Source organism: Bombus pascuorum, unplaced genomic scaffold (genome assembly GCF_905332965.1).
Source record: "Bombus pascuorum unplaced genomic scaffold, iyBomPasc1.1, whole genome shotgun sequence".
Lineage (NCBI taxonomy): Eukaryota > Metazoa > Arthropoda > Insecta > Hymenoptera > Apidae > Bombus > Bombus pascuorum.
In genome coordinates this window covers 259,573-275,273 of record NW_026869760.1, presented here as the reverse complement: position 1 = coordinate 275,273, position 15,701 = coordinate 259,573, and positions in this window count along the sequence as shown.

Below are 15,701 nucleotides of genomic sequence, written 5' to 3'. Positions count from 1 at the left end.
GCGTGTCTTCCGGTCATTAACACATTTCTGAAAGCACTTTCTTCTATAGTGCATGTTAATCGATAAGTTTTAGAGTCGGTATTTATTGATTCACTCAGATTAGATTTGTATATTCTATATTTCACCACCAAGTACAAACATGCGAACACACTGGATATACTGAGATAATTAACACATGGCCGACGTCTAAAATAAGAAAGTTAGAAGTCGTACCAACTTAGCTTGTAGGAACTAACGATCATACCAACCCACTATATCCTCCCTTTTGATCATAGTTTCTACAAGTCCCATAGCTTTGGTAAAACGCTGAGTCTTAATCTTATTTAAACCTTTGGTGAGAATATCTGCAATATTCTCAGAACTCGGCACGTAGACATAATCTAGTATTTCTTTTGACACGCAATTTTTAACGTAAAAATAACGCACTTGAACGTGTTTAGGCCTTTCTGCGACTATCTCGTCCTTGGACCATGAAATGGCTCCAATATTACCACAGAAGATTTTGCATGGGCGAGGACAATGTGATAGTTGACCCAACTCCCTTAACAGCAAGGATATCCAGACAGTTTCTCTTGCTGCCTGTTGCATCGCTACAAACTCTGTCTCACACGTCGACTGAGATATTATTGGTTGTTTCTTCGACAACCACTCCTAGATTTTCTATCTACAACACAGCCCGCAAAGTCAGAATCTAGGGCTACGATTCCTAATATTTGTAGTGCGGATATGCCATATCCCTTCAAGGAATTTATACGTCGCTCAAATCGCAGGGTACTGATTTGCATTTCCAACATATCGAGGTCGGCTTTATATTGATTAAAATTGTGAGTTACTCTTGGAGCTGTCTCTAATATTTTCTCTAATATTGGAACGTCTGTTCCTTCGAAGCTGTATACACTATTCTTAATTCTGGTTTCGTAAGAGATATTTTTATGTGATCCCCCTATCTTTATAATATTGTGATCGTATGTGATTATGTACCCGGCTTTACTGCTAATTAAACTAGGCTGCCTAATTTCCAGGATTTTGTGTGTCTTACATAGTACGTCGATTTGCACATTTTTTCTAGGAATAATAATGTAATGGTTTTCTGTCTGTGAAGGTACGAACGTCAATCCTTCCAATTTGAAGACAGCAGTCGGGCAAGTCCTGATTGTCTGTTGATTATTAATTAATTCTGACCTGCATTCAGGTGAGTTCATTCTATTATGACTTGGTTGAGTTCTTTTACAAATGTGGATGATTGCTGTTCGTTTACAATATTTATCCAAGTAGGGACTATCGACAAAGGTGTATTGTTCTGAGTTGGTTAATATCAAGTCAGTTTCTATTACAGACGCAATGAATACAGAGTTTTGTTTGGAAGGTATCGGATAAATCTTAGTCATTTTCCATTCGTTGTTTTCTAAAACCGGCATAGTTATCGTATATATAAGTTTGTTATCTCTTATCCATAATTTTAATTTACTTAGATCTAGGATTAGTTGAAAGTTTTGAACTGAAGGTTCGATACGGTTAGTCATAAAGCTTTGTCTCGTTAGTTGGTCAAGTGTTTTTAAGAATTGTTCAGGTTCTATAACTTGTGGATTTATGATTCCTTGTTTTCCTAACGTGATAGTTTTAAAAATTTCGTTGATGTTAACATGGAGTTCCGATATGGTAAATTCAGTTTGAATTACTAGGGAGACTAATATTTCGTTTCTGTCATTGTGGTTTTCAATTTTGTGTGTATGGTTGGCAAGGTTTTCAAGTTGATCGAGATCTGTTTTGGTGTCGTCTAGCACGCGTTTGATAAGTGCGGTTTGGTCACTAAGGATTGTTTTCATTTTGTTGTTGGAGTCAAATAATATGTCGATGTTTTCGTTAACGAGTTTTAGGTCATTTTCGTCGAGAGTTCCGAATAAAGTTTTGGATGCTGAACCTATGACATTGAGTAATCCGCGTTTGTTTCTATAATGCAATAATAATTTAAGTTGCCGAGTCAGGTTTTGAAGATTTCTATACTTAGATTTTAGGCTGCTTATTTCTGGTGTGTGAGCGCAAGGTGGTTTACATTGACGGTCTATTAAATCTATTACGCGTTGTAATCTATTAACTTGATCAATTGGGTCGTTAAGCCCTACTATAAGGGTGATATCTATTTGTTCGTTGTACAGATAGCAATCGTCGATGTGTTCCAAGAAAATGTTGGCGTAATTTAGTGGTTTTACTACTAGATCGCTTTTAATGTATTCAAGTGTTATAATGATCCATGTTATGGTCTTCTTCCTGAAAAATATGGTTTTAGCCTGTTACCGTGGATTCTGTGTGTGGCCGTTGGAATATTCGATAAGATAGGTGGGTGGATTGGAGGAGAGGATTTCTGCAGGTCCTAGCCATTCGTGATCTAGTTTGTTGGTTTTGTGATCGTTATGTACCCACACTTTGTCTTTTACTCGGAATATAGTTTGTGTTTTAATAATTTTTCGAATCCGATCCCTTTGATACCGCCTCTTGTTTGATTCAGTGATTTCTCTTGCTTTCGTTATATAAGCGTTATGTCGGTTTCTCCAGAGTTTAAATAATTGATCTTTAGTTAGGGTGGGGGTGTTTGATATTGAGGAAGGCATGTTAGCTTGTCGTCCAAATGTTAGTTCGAATGGGGTATGTCCGGTCGTTTCGTGTACTCAAGTATTGTATCCCATGCATGTTAGTTTTAAATTTTCGTTCCAGTCGTTTTGTCGGTCGGTTGTACAAGTTCGAACGAGATCTTTTACCACAGCATGTGTTCGTTCAAGAGATCCGTTAGATTGCGGGTGGAAGAAAGTGGTTTTCACGTGTCGAATCTTGAAAGCCTCTTCAAATGTATCCATCAGTTTACATTTTCGTCCCATGTCCGTGAGGATACTTTTCGATGCAGAGAATATATATACATAGTGATCCAGGAGTTCGTTAATGATCGAGTTGGCTGTTTGGTCTTTTAAAAGTATAAGAACGAGATATTTGGTTAATTGATCTTGGATAGATAGGATAAATTGGTTGCCTCGTCTGGTTTTGGTTAGGGGTCCGAATATGTCCATTGCGATTTTATCATTGGGGTTAACGGGTGTGTCAGTCATTACGGGTTACTCTTTGGCCCTTTTTTTTTTTCTTTTTTTTTTTTTTTTTCTTTTTTTTTTTTGCGTGAGGAGGGAAAAATGCTGTTACGCATGCCCAGTGACCCGCATCACTGGGTTATGTGGAACTCGGGCGGATGTTGTTTCCATACCCACTAAAAACCCCTCCTCCTTCTTCCTCTGCTTTGAGGACAGACAACCCCGGTAATACCTGTCGGCAGTCATCAGGGTTGTCCTTTCATGCCCTGTTGTATCTTCTTCTTCGGGCAGTTACTGCTCGCGTCATCTTCTCAGCCAGTTCAAATACGCGGCTTGGGCGTTGGCCTGCTCTTTGGCCCTAATACGGTTTAATTTTTCTCGTTGGCAGGTTTTGCAGTTTTGTATAAATTCTGTGACGTCTTGCTCTAGGTTTGTCCAGTGATGGTGTTCTTGTATTCGTTTCACGGTGCGGTGTATACCTAAGTGTCCTACTATTTCGTTATGATTTTCGCGCAGTATAGTTTGTTTTTGTTCGTTATCGTAGTCTACCGGCGGATCTTGTCCAAATACCAATTTAATTTGAGGGAATCTAGTCGTTAGAAACCTTAACATGAGTTGAATGTTCACTTTTTCTAGTGTGCTAAAGCTATTGTCATTTATCCCTATATGCAAGTGTCCAGTCTGGTTAATAAAGTGTTTAGTTAATTGATGCAACCAGTGCTGTTCGTTGAAGTCTCCTAATTCGGTCTTTGTAATTTGTTTAAAGTGTGGTCTGTTAGTCTTTTGAGTTATTGGAGCTGGGGTGATGTTTGTTTTCCAGTCGACATATTCGTCGTAATAGTTCGGGTTTTCTAAATCGGATTGAACTTTGTCATTGGTGATAAGATACAGTCGGGACAGAGCATCTGCAGCTGTGTTTTCCCTTCCCTTTTTGTATTCTATTTCATAATCATACTCCTCGAGTCTCAAGCGCCATCGCATGAGTCTCGATGAGGGATCCTTAACATTTTTTAGCCATTTCAAAGCTTGATGATCACTTTGAATCTTAAATTTTCTACCAAGTAAATATTGTCTCAGTCTTTTGATCGACCATACTATCGCCAATAACTCTTTTTCGGTTGTGGAATAGTTTTTCTCAGGAGGGTTCAAGGTTCGGGATATGTAATAGCATGGATGTCCGTCTTGGGAGAGTATTGCTCCTAATCCTTCGTTACTTGCGTCTGTTATTAATGTGAATGTTTTTTCAAAGTCCGGGTATTGCAGTACAGGAGCTTCACAGAGTTTTTGTTTCAGCGTGTCAAATGCAAGCTGTTGTTTATCAGTCCAGTGGAATGGAGTGTCTTTCTTTGTGAGGTCTGTCAGTGGTTCCGCGATTTCGGAAAAATTGCGTATAAATTTTCTATAGTACCCGACGAGTCCTAAGAATGATTTTATGTGAGTCGCGGTTTTTGGTATTTTAAAATCCTTCACGGCCTGGATCTTTTCGGGCTTAGGCTTTACTCCTTCTTTTGTTACTACGTGTCCTAAATATTCTAATTCGGGCTTTAAAAATTCGCATTTATCCGGCTGCATCTTTAAACCTAAATTTTGTAATCTGTCTAATACAATAGCTAAATTTCGGTTCTGTTTTTGTATGGTGCTTCCGAATATTATGATATCGTCTAAGTATACGAAACAGTTACTTCCTACTAATCCCCGTAGCGCGGTGTCCATCATGCGTTGGAACGTTGCCGGAGCACTTTTAAGTCCGAAGGGCATGCGATTATAGTGAAAGTGACCTTGTGGAGTTGAAAATGCAGTATATCTTTTTGATTTTTGTTTCATAGGTATCTGGTGAAATCCTGATGAGAGGTCTAGGGCTGAGAAAAATTTAGCTTTGCCTAAATGATCGAGTATCTCGTCCGAATTCGGTAAAGGATACGCGTCTTGGTCTGTTTGTTCGTTTAATTTCCTAAAATCTATGACAATCCTCCACTTTTATTTACCTGATGCGTCTAATTTCTTTGGAACTACCAAGATTGGTGCGTTATATGGACTGTCCGACTGTTCTATGATGCGTTTGTATAGCATGTCGTTGATTTGAGTCTCAATTTCTTTTTTATGACATTCGGGCGGTCTATAAGATTTGGTGTTTATAGGTTTGTCTGTCTTGAGTGGTTAAGTTAATGCATGGTAGTGAGTCTGTTTCCATGTTGAAAACGTCTAAATAGTTGATTAGGATTTTCTCAAGAGGTTCTCGAAATTCTGGATCAATATGTTTAGTGCGTATTACTCGTGCGAATTTATTAATTTGTGTTAGTCTATCGGGTTTTCCTATTTCGTTTGTAATATGACAAATTCGCTTACCAGTGTTGATAAAGCATACTTTATGGTCGTGGGCTTTCCTTCGATGTATTGGGTTGAAGTTAATGTTTCGACTGGTCCTATCTCGTTATCGGTGTTCTGGAACGGTAATATGATCTCGTCTAAGATCAGTTTATCGTTAGCGACGTTATATCGGTACTTCGTAAGGAATGGGAGTCCGATTATTCCGTTTTCGATTAGGGGAAAGTCGTCAGGAACTATATAGAATTGATGATTCTTCTTGAACATGTTTAGGTTACAAATTTTTTTTGTGGTGTGTTTGTCGCTTCCCATTACGAAAGTCTTTGAGCTGGAGGTTTGGACGTTCAGTGAAGTGGTTTCTTTTATTAGATTTATTCCTGCTCCGGTGTCGACGAGAAATCTGGCTCTTTCTCCGTCTCTTCGTTGCAGTACGATTGATAACAATCTTCCGGTGGTGGTACAGTTGATTCTTGGAATGTTTCTTCTGGGTTCTCCTGGGTTGTCTGGTTTACTCGAGGTGGAATCTTTCCTCGGTTGGCGAATGGAAAATTTCGAGAGTAGCAAGTTTCGGCTGTGTGTCCGATTCGTAAACAATTGGGACACTTCGGTTTCATGCGGTCGTCTAATGGTCGGTTAAGTGACCGAGTAAGAGCTTGTGGTCGTGGGTCGGTAGTATTTTGCTTGCGTACTAACATGGTATTGTGAGATTGGTTTTTTGGCGGTTGGCGACACGATTCGCTTCCCGTAGCCATTGTTCTCCATCGGCTGCTAGTTGTTGGGCAAGGTTCAGGTTCTTCGGGTCGCTAACTACTACCATCTGTCCTATTTCATATCGTAGGTTGAGTAAATATGTCTTAAGTGTCTCGCGTTCTTCGATATCTATAGCTATGCGTAGTTCGGTTGGTGTGCGATTTTCGTTTTGAACCGCGTAATTCAGTTCATTGAGCTGTTGTCGGAACCTAGAATTGAAAGATTGCACACTTTCTGTTGCTCCTTGTTTTAAATTCCTCAATTTGTCCCTACGAAAATTGACGAGTCCCGTAAACCTAGTGTTAAGAACAGGCGTGTTATTTATATATTATTACATAATATTACCTTTTTTTTTTTTATCCTTTCCGACGAATTATCTTTTGTGGCTTATGTGGTTACTCTAACTTTGTTCTTGTTATACATCGATTCTAAACCGAAGCTATATTTTTGAAATATTATTCGCAATTTTTTATAAAGATAAAACACGTTATGTTTACTAAATGAAGTCTCCGTACTTTTACTGAATGCTTCAGGAGTATGAAGGGAAAGCTGAGAGTTCTGAGACATAAAGCTTCGAAACCATTCATACGATGCCGTTTCATTCTTTATCCAATTTTGAGAAATATATTTGTGATTTTCTTTAGTAAATAAAACTGCAAAATTTCTTGTTCGAATCGGTGAAAGATCATAATGAAGGTTTGTCGAAGCCAATCGATATTCTATAAATAACTTTTCTTCTTCGTTTATAAATATTTGTGATGTCACGAAACGATGTTATATTGGATAAAAAAGGATAAGAACTAAGTTTGAGTATCAAAACCTACATGTTTCATTTTAAACCTTCTTTCGTAAAATCATTAAAACTTTTTTGTACTTTTATTTATTTATTTAACTAACAATAAAATTTTTGGATACTGTTTCGTTCACTCGCGGAGAGACGCGTTCGCGAGAAAGCACGTCAACGGGAGTTGTAAGTTCTCGTTACGATTAGATAATCGACGCCGTGAAATGTGCGGTCCCCTATTTCGGTTAGGATAACAGAGGTAATTAAATTGATTATGACACGGATATAACAAGTTATTAGTTCAAGTTTATTATAACCACTGATATACAAACGAAATATGAATTGATAGAAAATAATTGTAATTTCTAAGTTCGAGTAGAATAACGCAAGTTCAAATGGTGAAAGGTCGGAAACGGAAGAGCGACTTTAATTTCAATCGTCAGACCTCTCGAGATATGTCGTTTGAATCTTCAAAAGAGACTGATTGCCCTTAGATCAATTCTTTGTCTTCTCGGGCAGACGACCCCCACTATGGACCGAAATCGACGTTTCTGGAACTCGCTACTTGGCGACAACTATGCGCTGGTCGATACATTGTATATTTTTCGACGGTTAGAAATACATACGATCTATACTAAGCCTCGTGGCGTAACAGCATCATACGTGACAAAACGAACTTTCCCGAATCTTTTCGCAGTAAACAATAAACTGTTAGAAAACGAATTACTAGAGAGATGTTTGTCGATCTGAAGGACCTTAGCTGGAATTTGCTAAGATTTACGATGGGTCCTTGAGGCTATTGAGGGTACGCCGTGATGTTGTGCGGACATTTGGTTGCCAGCCTGCCCGCGGTCTGTGGTGTCACGTAAAATAAAAAGAAATTTCAGAAAAAAAGAAACTTTTTTCTAGTTTGCAAAATACACTTCCGAGCTCTAGGCGTGACTGTTCAAGACTGACTTGGCTGATTTTAGGGGGAGTATTTAAATTCTTTTATTCGTGGGAGTGGGAAAAGGCTTCCATCATATATTTCTGAGAACGGATAGAGTGACCGGATGTTATCCCGATGGTCACTCATGCTAAGGCGCTTGGAATTTCGCTATCTTATCGTTTTGTTTAGTCGGATTTCGTCTGTGACATTCCCCTCTTCTTAGATCAAACTTGGTCCCGTAAGATTTCTTCAGAAGACTTTTGTGGAATTGGACTCGGCGTGGCTTGAAAATCACAGCTGATTCCTCCTCTTCCTCGAGGTGGTATGTATCGGTTGGAATATGGATGTTGGGTGTCGAGGCCAGGGTGCTCGGTACTGGTGGGGCTGTCGCATTGTGGCTATTGATTACGGTTTCATTTCGGCAGCACAATAGATTGACACATAATTTGTTCGGTATACATTTCCTGATGCATTCGGTTAGCCCTATTTTGTTTAATCCATATATACCTAGTATGCCTAATGCTATGTACCCTAATGTCTGGAGCATGGTTAGTCCCTAATACTGTACATTTTTGATTCTATGTTCGAAATTAAGGGTTTCTATCTCGTCGCCTATTTTATCGATCGTGGTTTTATAGCCTTGTAAATTGTTTATTACCTTTGGTGCTCGCTCGAGTTTATCTAACAGATGAGTGAAACTATCGTTTGTTTTGAGCGCTAGGGTCTTTGTTTTGATTTCGTATTTGACTTCGTTTTTTGTTTCGCCTATACGCATGTGTTCGTCTTTGTACAGTAGATCGCAAGATGTATTGGCCCTTATGATAGAAGCCTGGTCAAGTTTTTGCAAGGTATGTTTCGTTTGGCAAATTGTGTCTATTTCTATCGGATCTGCCGGTATCGCAATGTAACAGTTGCTAGTTTTGAGTGGTATAAAGCTAATGTCTTCGATCTTAAGTACAGTTATTTGGCAATGTTCAATGTGAGGTTTGAAGTTTATTATTTCGCTGTTTATTATTTCGTCTTTTGAATTTATTTGTGAAATTAGAAGTATTTTAAAAAATAAAGAACAAAATAAAAGATTCTGTTACATTGAGCCACATAATTGAGCTTAATTACTAAATAAGTTCGGATTATCCTTTCTTCCTTCTTGCTCCAGTTTTTCCTCGGTCCTTTCGTTTTCGATGAGCTGGTCGATCGTCATAATGGCATTAACAAATCAATATCTTATTCGATAATCATAAAGGATTTATTTTCATAAGAAAATCAAATGGCTGCCTTTACAATCAGAGTGTCACGTAAAAATTAAGAAAAAAAACAAGAAACTTGTTTTTTTCTGAACAGGAGATCGAGTTCTTTATTTTTTTTTTTTTTTTTCAATTTATACAATATCGTTTTCGGTTCGCGATGATACAATTTTTTTCAGTACTTAAGTTAGTTAAGAAATTTTCTTTTAGACTGAGCTGGATGATTTGGAAGGGAGCATTTATATTCCTTTATTCGTTGGAGTGGGAGAAGGCTTTGGTCTTACTTATCATATATTTCGGAGAAGGGCTAGAGTGACCGAACGCCACCCAGGCGGCTGAGAAAGGATGCTGACCGGACGGTCACACGTGATAAGGCGCTCGGAATTTTGGTTTATCATATAGCTGCTCGAATTTCACCTGTGACATTCCCCCTTTCCTAGATTGAACTTGGTCCCTCAAGTTGTCTTCAGAAGACTTTCGTGGAATCGGACTTGACGTGGCTTGAAAATTACAGCTGGTTCCTCCTCTTCCTCGAGGTGGTATGTATCGGTTGGAATATGGATGTTGGGTGTCGAGGCCAGGGTGCTCGGTACTGGTGGGGCTGTGGCTATTGATTACGGTTTCATTTCGGCAGCGCAATAGATTGATACATAATTTGTTCGGTATACATTTCCTGATGCATTCGAATACCCCTATTTTATTTAATCCATATATACCTAGTATGCCTAATGCTATGTACCCTAATGTCTGGAGCGTGGTTAGTCCCCAATACTGTATATCTTTGATTCTGTGTTCGAAATTAAGGGTTTCTATCTCGTCGCCTATTTTATCGATCGTGGTTTTATAGCCTTGTAAATTGTCTATTACCTTTGGTGCTCGCTCGAGTTTATCTAACAGATGAGTGAAACTATCGTTTGTTTTGAGCGCTAGGGTTTTTGTTTTGATTTCGTACTTGACTTCGTTTTTTGTTTCGCCTATACGCATGTGTTCGTCTTTGTACAGTATATCGCAAGATGATAGAAGGCTTGTCAAGTTTTTGCAAAATGTGTTTCGTTTGGCAAATTGTGTCTATTTCTATCGGATTTGCCGTCATCGCAATGTAACAGTTGCTAGTTTTGAGTGGTATAAAGCTAATGTCTTCGATCTTAAGTACAGTTATTTGGCAATGTTCAATGTGAGGTTTGAAGTTTATTATTTAGCTGCGACAATCGGTTTTCGAGTTTCTGTCATGAATTGGTAGTGTTTGTTTGCATATAGTGGTTCCGGCTTGATTCTTACAAAGTTTGTTGAGGTATTCGATATCAGTGTTTATAAATAAAATACTTGAGGTTAAGTATATATGATGTTCGACTACTGGAGTCAAAAATACTCCATTTCTCTTACTCGGGATAGGATATATCTGTAATATGTTCCATTCTGTGTTAGAGACTAGAGGTACTATGATTTTGAAGAATATTTTGTCACCTATTGTGAAGATTTGAAGATCACTGATGTCGAGTATAAACTGAAAATGTTCGGTTTTGGCAGAGATCGCGGTGTTGTACATCTGGTTACCTATTGTCTTGGCGTAATTTTCTAGAAATTCATCCGATTCGAGTATTTGTGGACTAATTATTCCTTGTTTGCCTAATATCATGACGTTAAGTATTTCATCTAATTGGAAGTGTAAAGTTTGCATCGCGGTGTCGAGTTTCATGATCATCTTAAGTATAAATCTATCGATATTTGCCTGCCATTGTTGTTTTAATATATCGCTATGTGATTTTTCTAAGTGGTTTAAGTTTTCTGAGTTTACAATTTTTCTATTAAGTGCTGTTTGATTCGCTATTATGGTTTTGATTTTATTATTGTCATCGAATAGTTTGTCCATATTCTCGTTTATGAGCGTAAGATCGCCTTCGTCGAGAGTTCCGAACAAACTTTTCGATACGGAACCTATGATGTTGAGTAAACCTCGTTTGCTTCCGGTATGTGTTAACGCTTTTAAGTGTTTCGCGAGTTGTTTTAGATTATTGATACGATTTTGTAATCCGTCTAACTCTTCAGCGTATTCTTTGCTGGTTGCACGTGAGTCTATTGTTAATTTATGTGATTCTATTGTACTTATCTGCTCGTATATGTCGCTAGTGTCTAATCCTACTATAACATTGGCAGTATCGCTGTACAAATATCCTTTTCCTATGTTTTCTACGAATACAGTGTTTCTTTCTAATGGAGTAATATTTATTTGCGCGGATACTATTCCGGCAAAGAGGAGCGTCGACCTGGAAAGTAAGGTTTTAAACGATTACCGTGTATTTTTTTGTTTTGAATCAAACAGTATATGGAGTACATACTTTATCAATCGTGTACGGTCCTAACCATTCCACATCAAGCTTATGCCCTTTATGATCGTTATGTATTAAGACGGAGTCTTCTTCATTGAAAACTGATTGAGGTTTTATAATTTTACGTTTTTGATCGCGCTGATATCGCTGTTTACTTTTGATCAACGTTTCGCGAGCGTGTTGGAGTCTAGAGTCCCATTCTTTTTTGCGGAACGTGACTTCGTCTGCGTATGTGCGTTGGGGATTCTTGGATATCGTGGAGGGAAGATTGGCTTGGTGTCCGAATGTGAGTTCGAACGGCGTGTAATCAATGGAGTCGTGTATCATTGTGTTATATGCAAGGCATACAAAGTTAAGTTGATCGTCCCATTCCTCATCCGAATTTCGCTGTATCGATTTTAACATGTCTGTTACTACTGCGTGTGTTCGCTCTAACGATCCGTTACTTGGTGGGTGGAAGGATGTCGTTTTGATATGTTTGATTTTGAACGCGTCTTCGTACTGTTGCATCAAACTAGATATAAAATTTTGTCCGCGGTCGGTTAGTATCTTTTTTGGAGCGGAAAAGATGTAAATGTAGTGATTCAAGAGTGCGTTCCAAATTGTTTCCGTTTGCTGAGTTTTTAGTGGCACGAGTATTAAGTATTTTGTCAGTTCGTCATGTATGGATAGAATGTACTGATTGCCTTTCTTCGTTTCTTTCAGTGGGCCTAGTAAGTCCATAGCAATTTTATCGTTTGGTTCGAAGGGTGTGTCGGTGATACAAAGTTCTTCGCGCGGTCTGATACGTGTAGTTTTAGACGTTTGGCAGGTGTCACATGATTCTATATGTTGTTGTATGCGTTTCATCAAATCTGGTACTCTGTGCCGTTCGCGAATACGGTCGTATGTCTTTTGTATACCGGGGTGTCCTACTAAATCGTGATTTTCTTTTAATAATTCGTCTATTTCCTCGTTACTATATGTTTGGATTGGTTCCCATGCAAAATTTAATTCTTTTACGGTGTCGTTCAGGAATAATAAAATTCGTTTGATCTCGTTCTTCTCGGTCTCTGTGAAACTGTCGTCGCCTATACCTATCTTCTCGTTTGTACGAATAATTTCGTTTAATTTAGTTAACCACTCGATTCTGTCGTAATTTCCTAACTCTGTTTTGGATAATTGGTAGAAAGATTTACGGTTCGGAGTCATTTTGAGGATTTTGGGTAACACGTCGGTAGATTTTTCCCAATCGTGATACTTTTTATCGAGTTCTATGTTTGAATCTTCGCGTTGTCTGGTCAAAACATGTATTCTAGATAGTGCGTCAGCTGCAGTGTTATCTTTTCCTTTATTATATTCTTCTAACTTTAATCGCCATCTCATCAACCGTGATGAAGGGTCTTTGCAGTTCTGTAGCCATTTTAGCGCTTGGTGATCGGTTCGGATGAGGAATTTCCGGCCTAACAGATATTGTCGGAAGCGTTTCACGGCCCATACTATTGCTAAAAGTTCTTTTTCTGTAGTGGAATAATTTCGTTCCGGTGGGTTTAGAGTTCGCGAGATATAACAACATGGATGTCCGTCCTGTGATAAGATCGCACCTATACCTTCGTTACTGGCGTCAGTCGTTAATGTGAATTGTTTTGCAAAGTCTGGGAATTTTAGTACGGGTGATGAACAGAGTTTGTCTTTTAACGTCTGGAATGCTTCCTCGGTTTTATTTGTCCAATGAAATGGTGTGTCCTTGTTTGTAAGTTCAGTCAATGGTTTCGCGATTTTGGAAAAGTTTCTGGTGAACTTGCGGTAATAACCTGCTAATCCTAGGAAAGATTTGATGTCTGTGGGATTACGTGGCTGTTTGAAATTGCTAACAGCTTCTAATTTTTTGGGATTTGGCTTTACACTTTCGGCGGTTACTATATGTCCGAGATATTCTAATTCTGGTTTAAGAAATTCGCATTTGTCAGGCTGTATTTTGAGTCCTAGTTCGCGTAAGCGTTGCAATACTATCGCGAGGTTACTATTGTGCTCTTCAATAGACTGTCCGAATATTATAATGTCGTCTAAATATACGAAGCAATGTTTATTTATGAGTCCTCTTAGCGCGGTATCCATCATGCGTTGAAATGTTGCAGGTGCATTCTTTAAACCGAATGGCATTCTATTGTAATGATAGTGTCCTTGTGGTGTGGAGAATGCTGTGTATTTCTTGGAGTCTGTGTTCATTGGGATTTGATGGAATCCGGAGGATAAATCGAGGGCTGAGAAGAATTTTGCGTTGCCTAGTTGGGATAGTATGTCGTCTATGTCAGGTAATGGATATGCGTCTTGGTCAGTTAGCTCGTTTATTTTTCTAAAGTCTATTACAATTCGCCATTTCTCTTTCCCTGAGGCGTCTGCCTTTTTTGGTACTACCCAGACTGGTGAATTGTAAGGAGAATCGGATGGTTCTATGATGTTCTTTTGTAGCATTTCGTCAATTTGTCGTTTGATTTCTTCTTTGTGACATTCAGGCGGTTGGTAAGATTTTGTGTTGATGATTTTATTTTCTTTTAACGTTATTGTGTGTTTGGCAAGGTTAGTGCATGGTAACAAGTCGGTCTCTAAATTGAATACGTCGAGGTAAAACAGCAATATCTTTTCGATTGGTTCACGAAGAGTTTTCTCTATATGCGAAAGTCTGACTAAATCTTTGAATGTGGTGACTTGATCGTACGTGTTTGAATTTTCGATAAAATTGGTTATTTTGGCTGGGCACTCACCGCCATTGATTAAGTATATCGTTCTCGGTTTCCCTTCCAGGTAGACTGCTTTTGACACTGCTTGTTTTGGAGGTACGTCGTTTTCCTGTTGCAATAAAAGAATATTATTGTCAAGTTTCAATTGTTGATTCGAGAGTTCAAATTTGAATTTAGATAGGGCTGGTAAACCGAGTATACCGTCTTCTATAATTGGAAAGTTGTCTTCTACTACAAAGAATTCTAGAGTTTTGTCAAATAGTTTTACCAAGGCGTGTTCGTTAGTTTTAAATTTAGAGTGTCCCATCGAGAATTTTCCTGCTTTTATTATTCTTGGTCGTAATACGCATCTTCGCTTGAGTATATTAATTCCTGCTCCGCTGTCAACGAGGAATTTATATCGTCGTCCGTCGGATCGTAAAAGTACTGTGGGTAGTATTCCTGTTGTGGCGTTAATTCGTAAGTCTGGTCTATTGGTTCCTCTGTTTCTTCCTTGTGTGTCTCGAGATTGTGGACTGCCGGTGGTCTCGGAAATTGACTGGGTGTTTGAAAATTTCTACATTGACTAGAGACATGTCCGATCTTATTGCATTTGAAGCATTTTAATTGACTCCTTTGGGCAAGTGATATTTGTTCAGTTCGCGGGAAGTTTCTTGGCATTGGATTAGGCGTTGGAGTTAGTTTTCTAATGATTGTGTTGGGATTATTGGTCGTTAGTCGTCTCTGCTCGGGGAGTCGTAATCGTTCCATTGGTTTTGGTCGTCGGTTTCGATCTTCCCTGAAGAATCGCTCGATGTCGGTGGCTTTTTTTCTGCTTCAAGAATATTGTATGGTGGATTGGCGAGTAGTAATTGTCCTATTTCGGTTTTCAGGCCTCGAATAAAATCGGTTACGGAGTCTCTTAAAATTCTGTCATTCATAGCTCGTCTAGTAATTTCGTCACGGTATTCGTTCGTTGCACTATATTGTAGCTTATTAAGTGCCCTGCGGAACCTGATGATGTAACTTTGCACGCTTTCGTCGTGACGCTGTCTCGTTTCGCGTAGCTGGTCTTGCTTGTTCCAAACTGGTTGTCGTGCCAGCCTGGCTCCCTGGACTCCATGTATGCCTCCAGACGGGCAGCGATTATTCTTTCGAATAACTTACCTACCTCGTCCAGAAGACATATTGGCCTATATGCTGACGGCGATTCTGCTGGTCGGCCTTCTTTCCCCAGAAGAACCAGCCTGGCATCTTTCCATGCCCGAGGGCATACTCCTTCCCTCAGGCACCTGTTGTAGCAGGCGGGGGGCCGTGATGTTCATGGTTTCGGCCCAGACCCGCCCGGGAATTCCGTCCGAACCCGGAGCCACATCCCTGGCTGCCATCTTCTTAGTAGCTTTTCCTAATTCTACTGTTGAGATGTCTGTTCCGTGGTTATCCACTACCGATGCTTCACTTTTTTTTTTTTTTTTTTAACGTGGGGAAATCCTCATGGACACCCTTCCCCCAATGGGAGTCGGGTAGTGTCGGACTCTTACCGACTAAAACCACCACGTGGCTGCTCGTA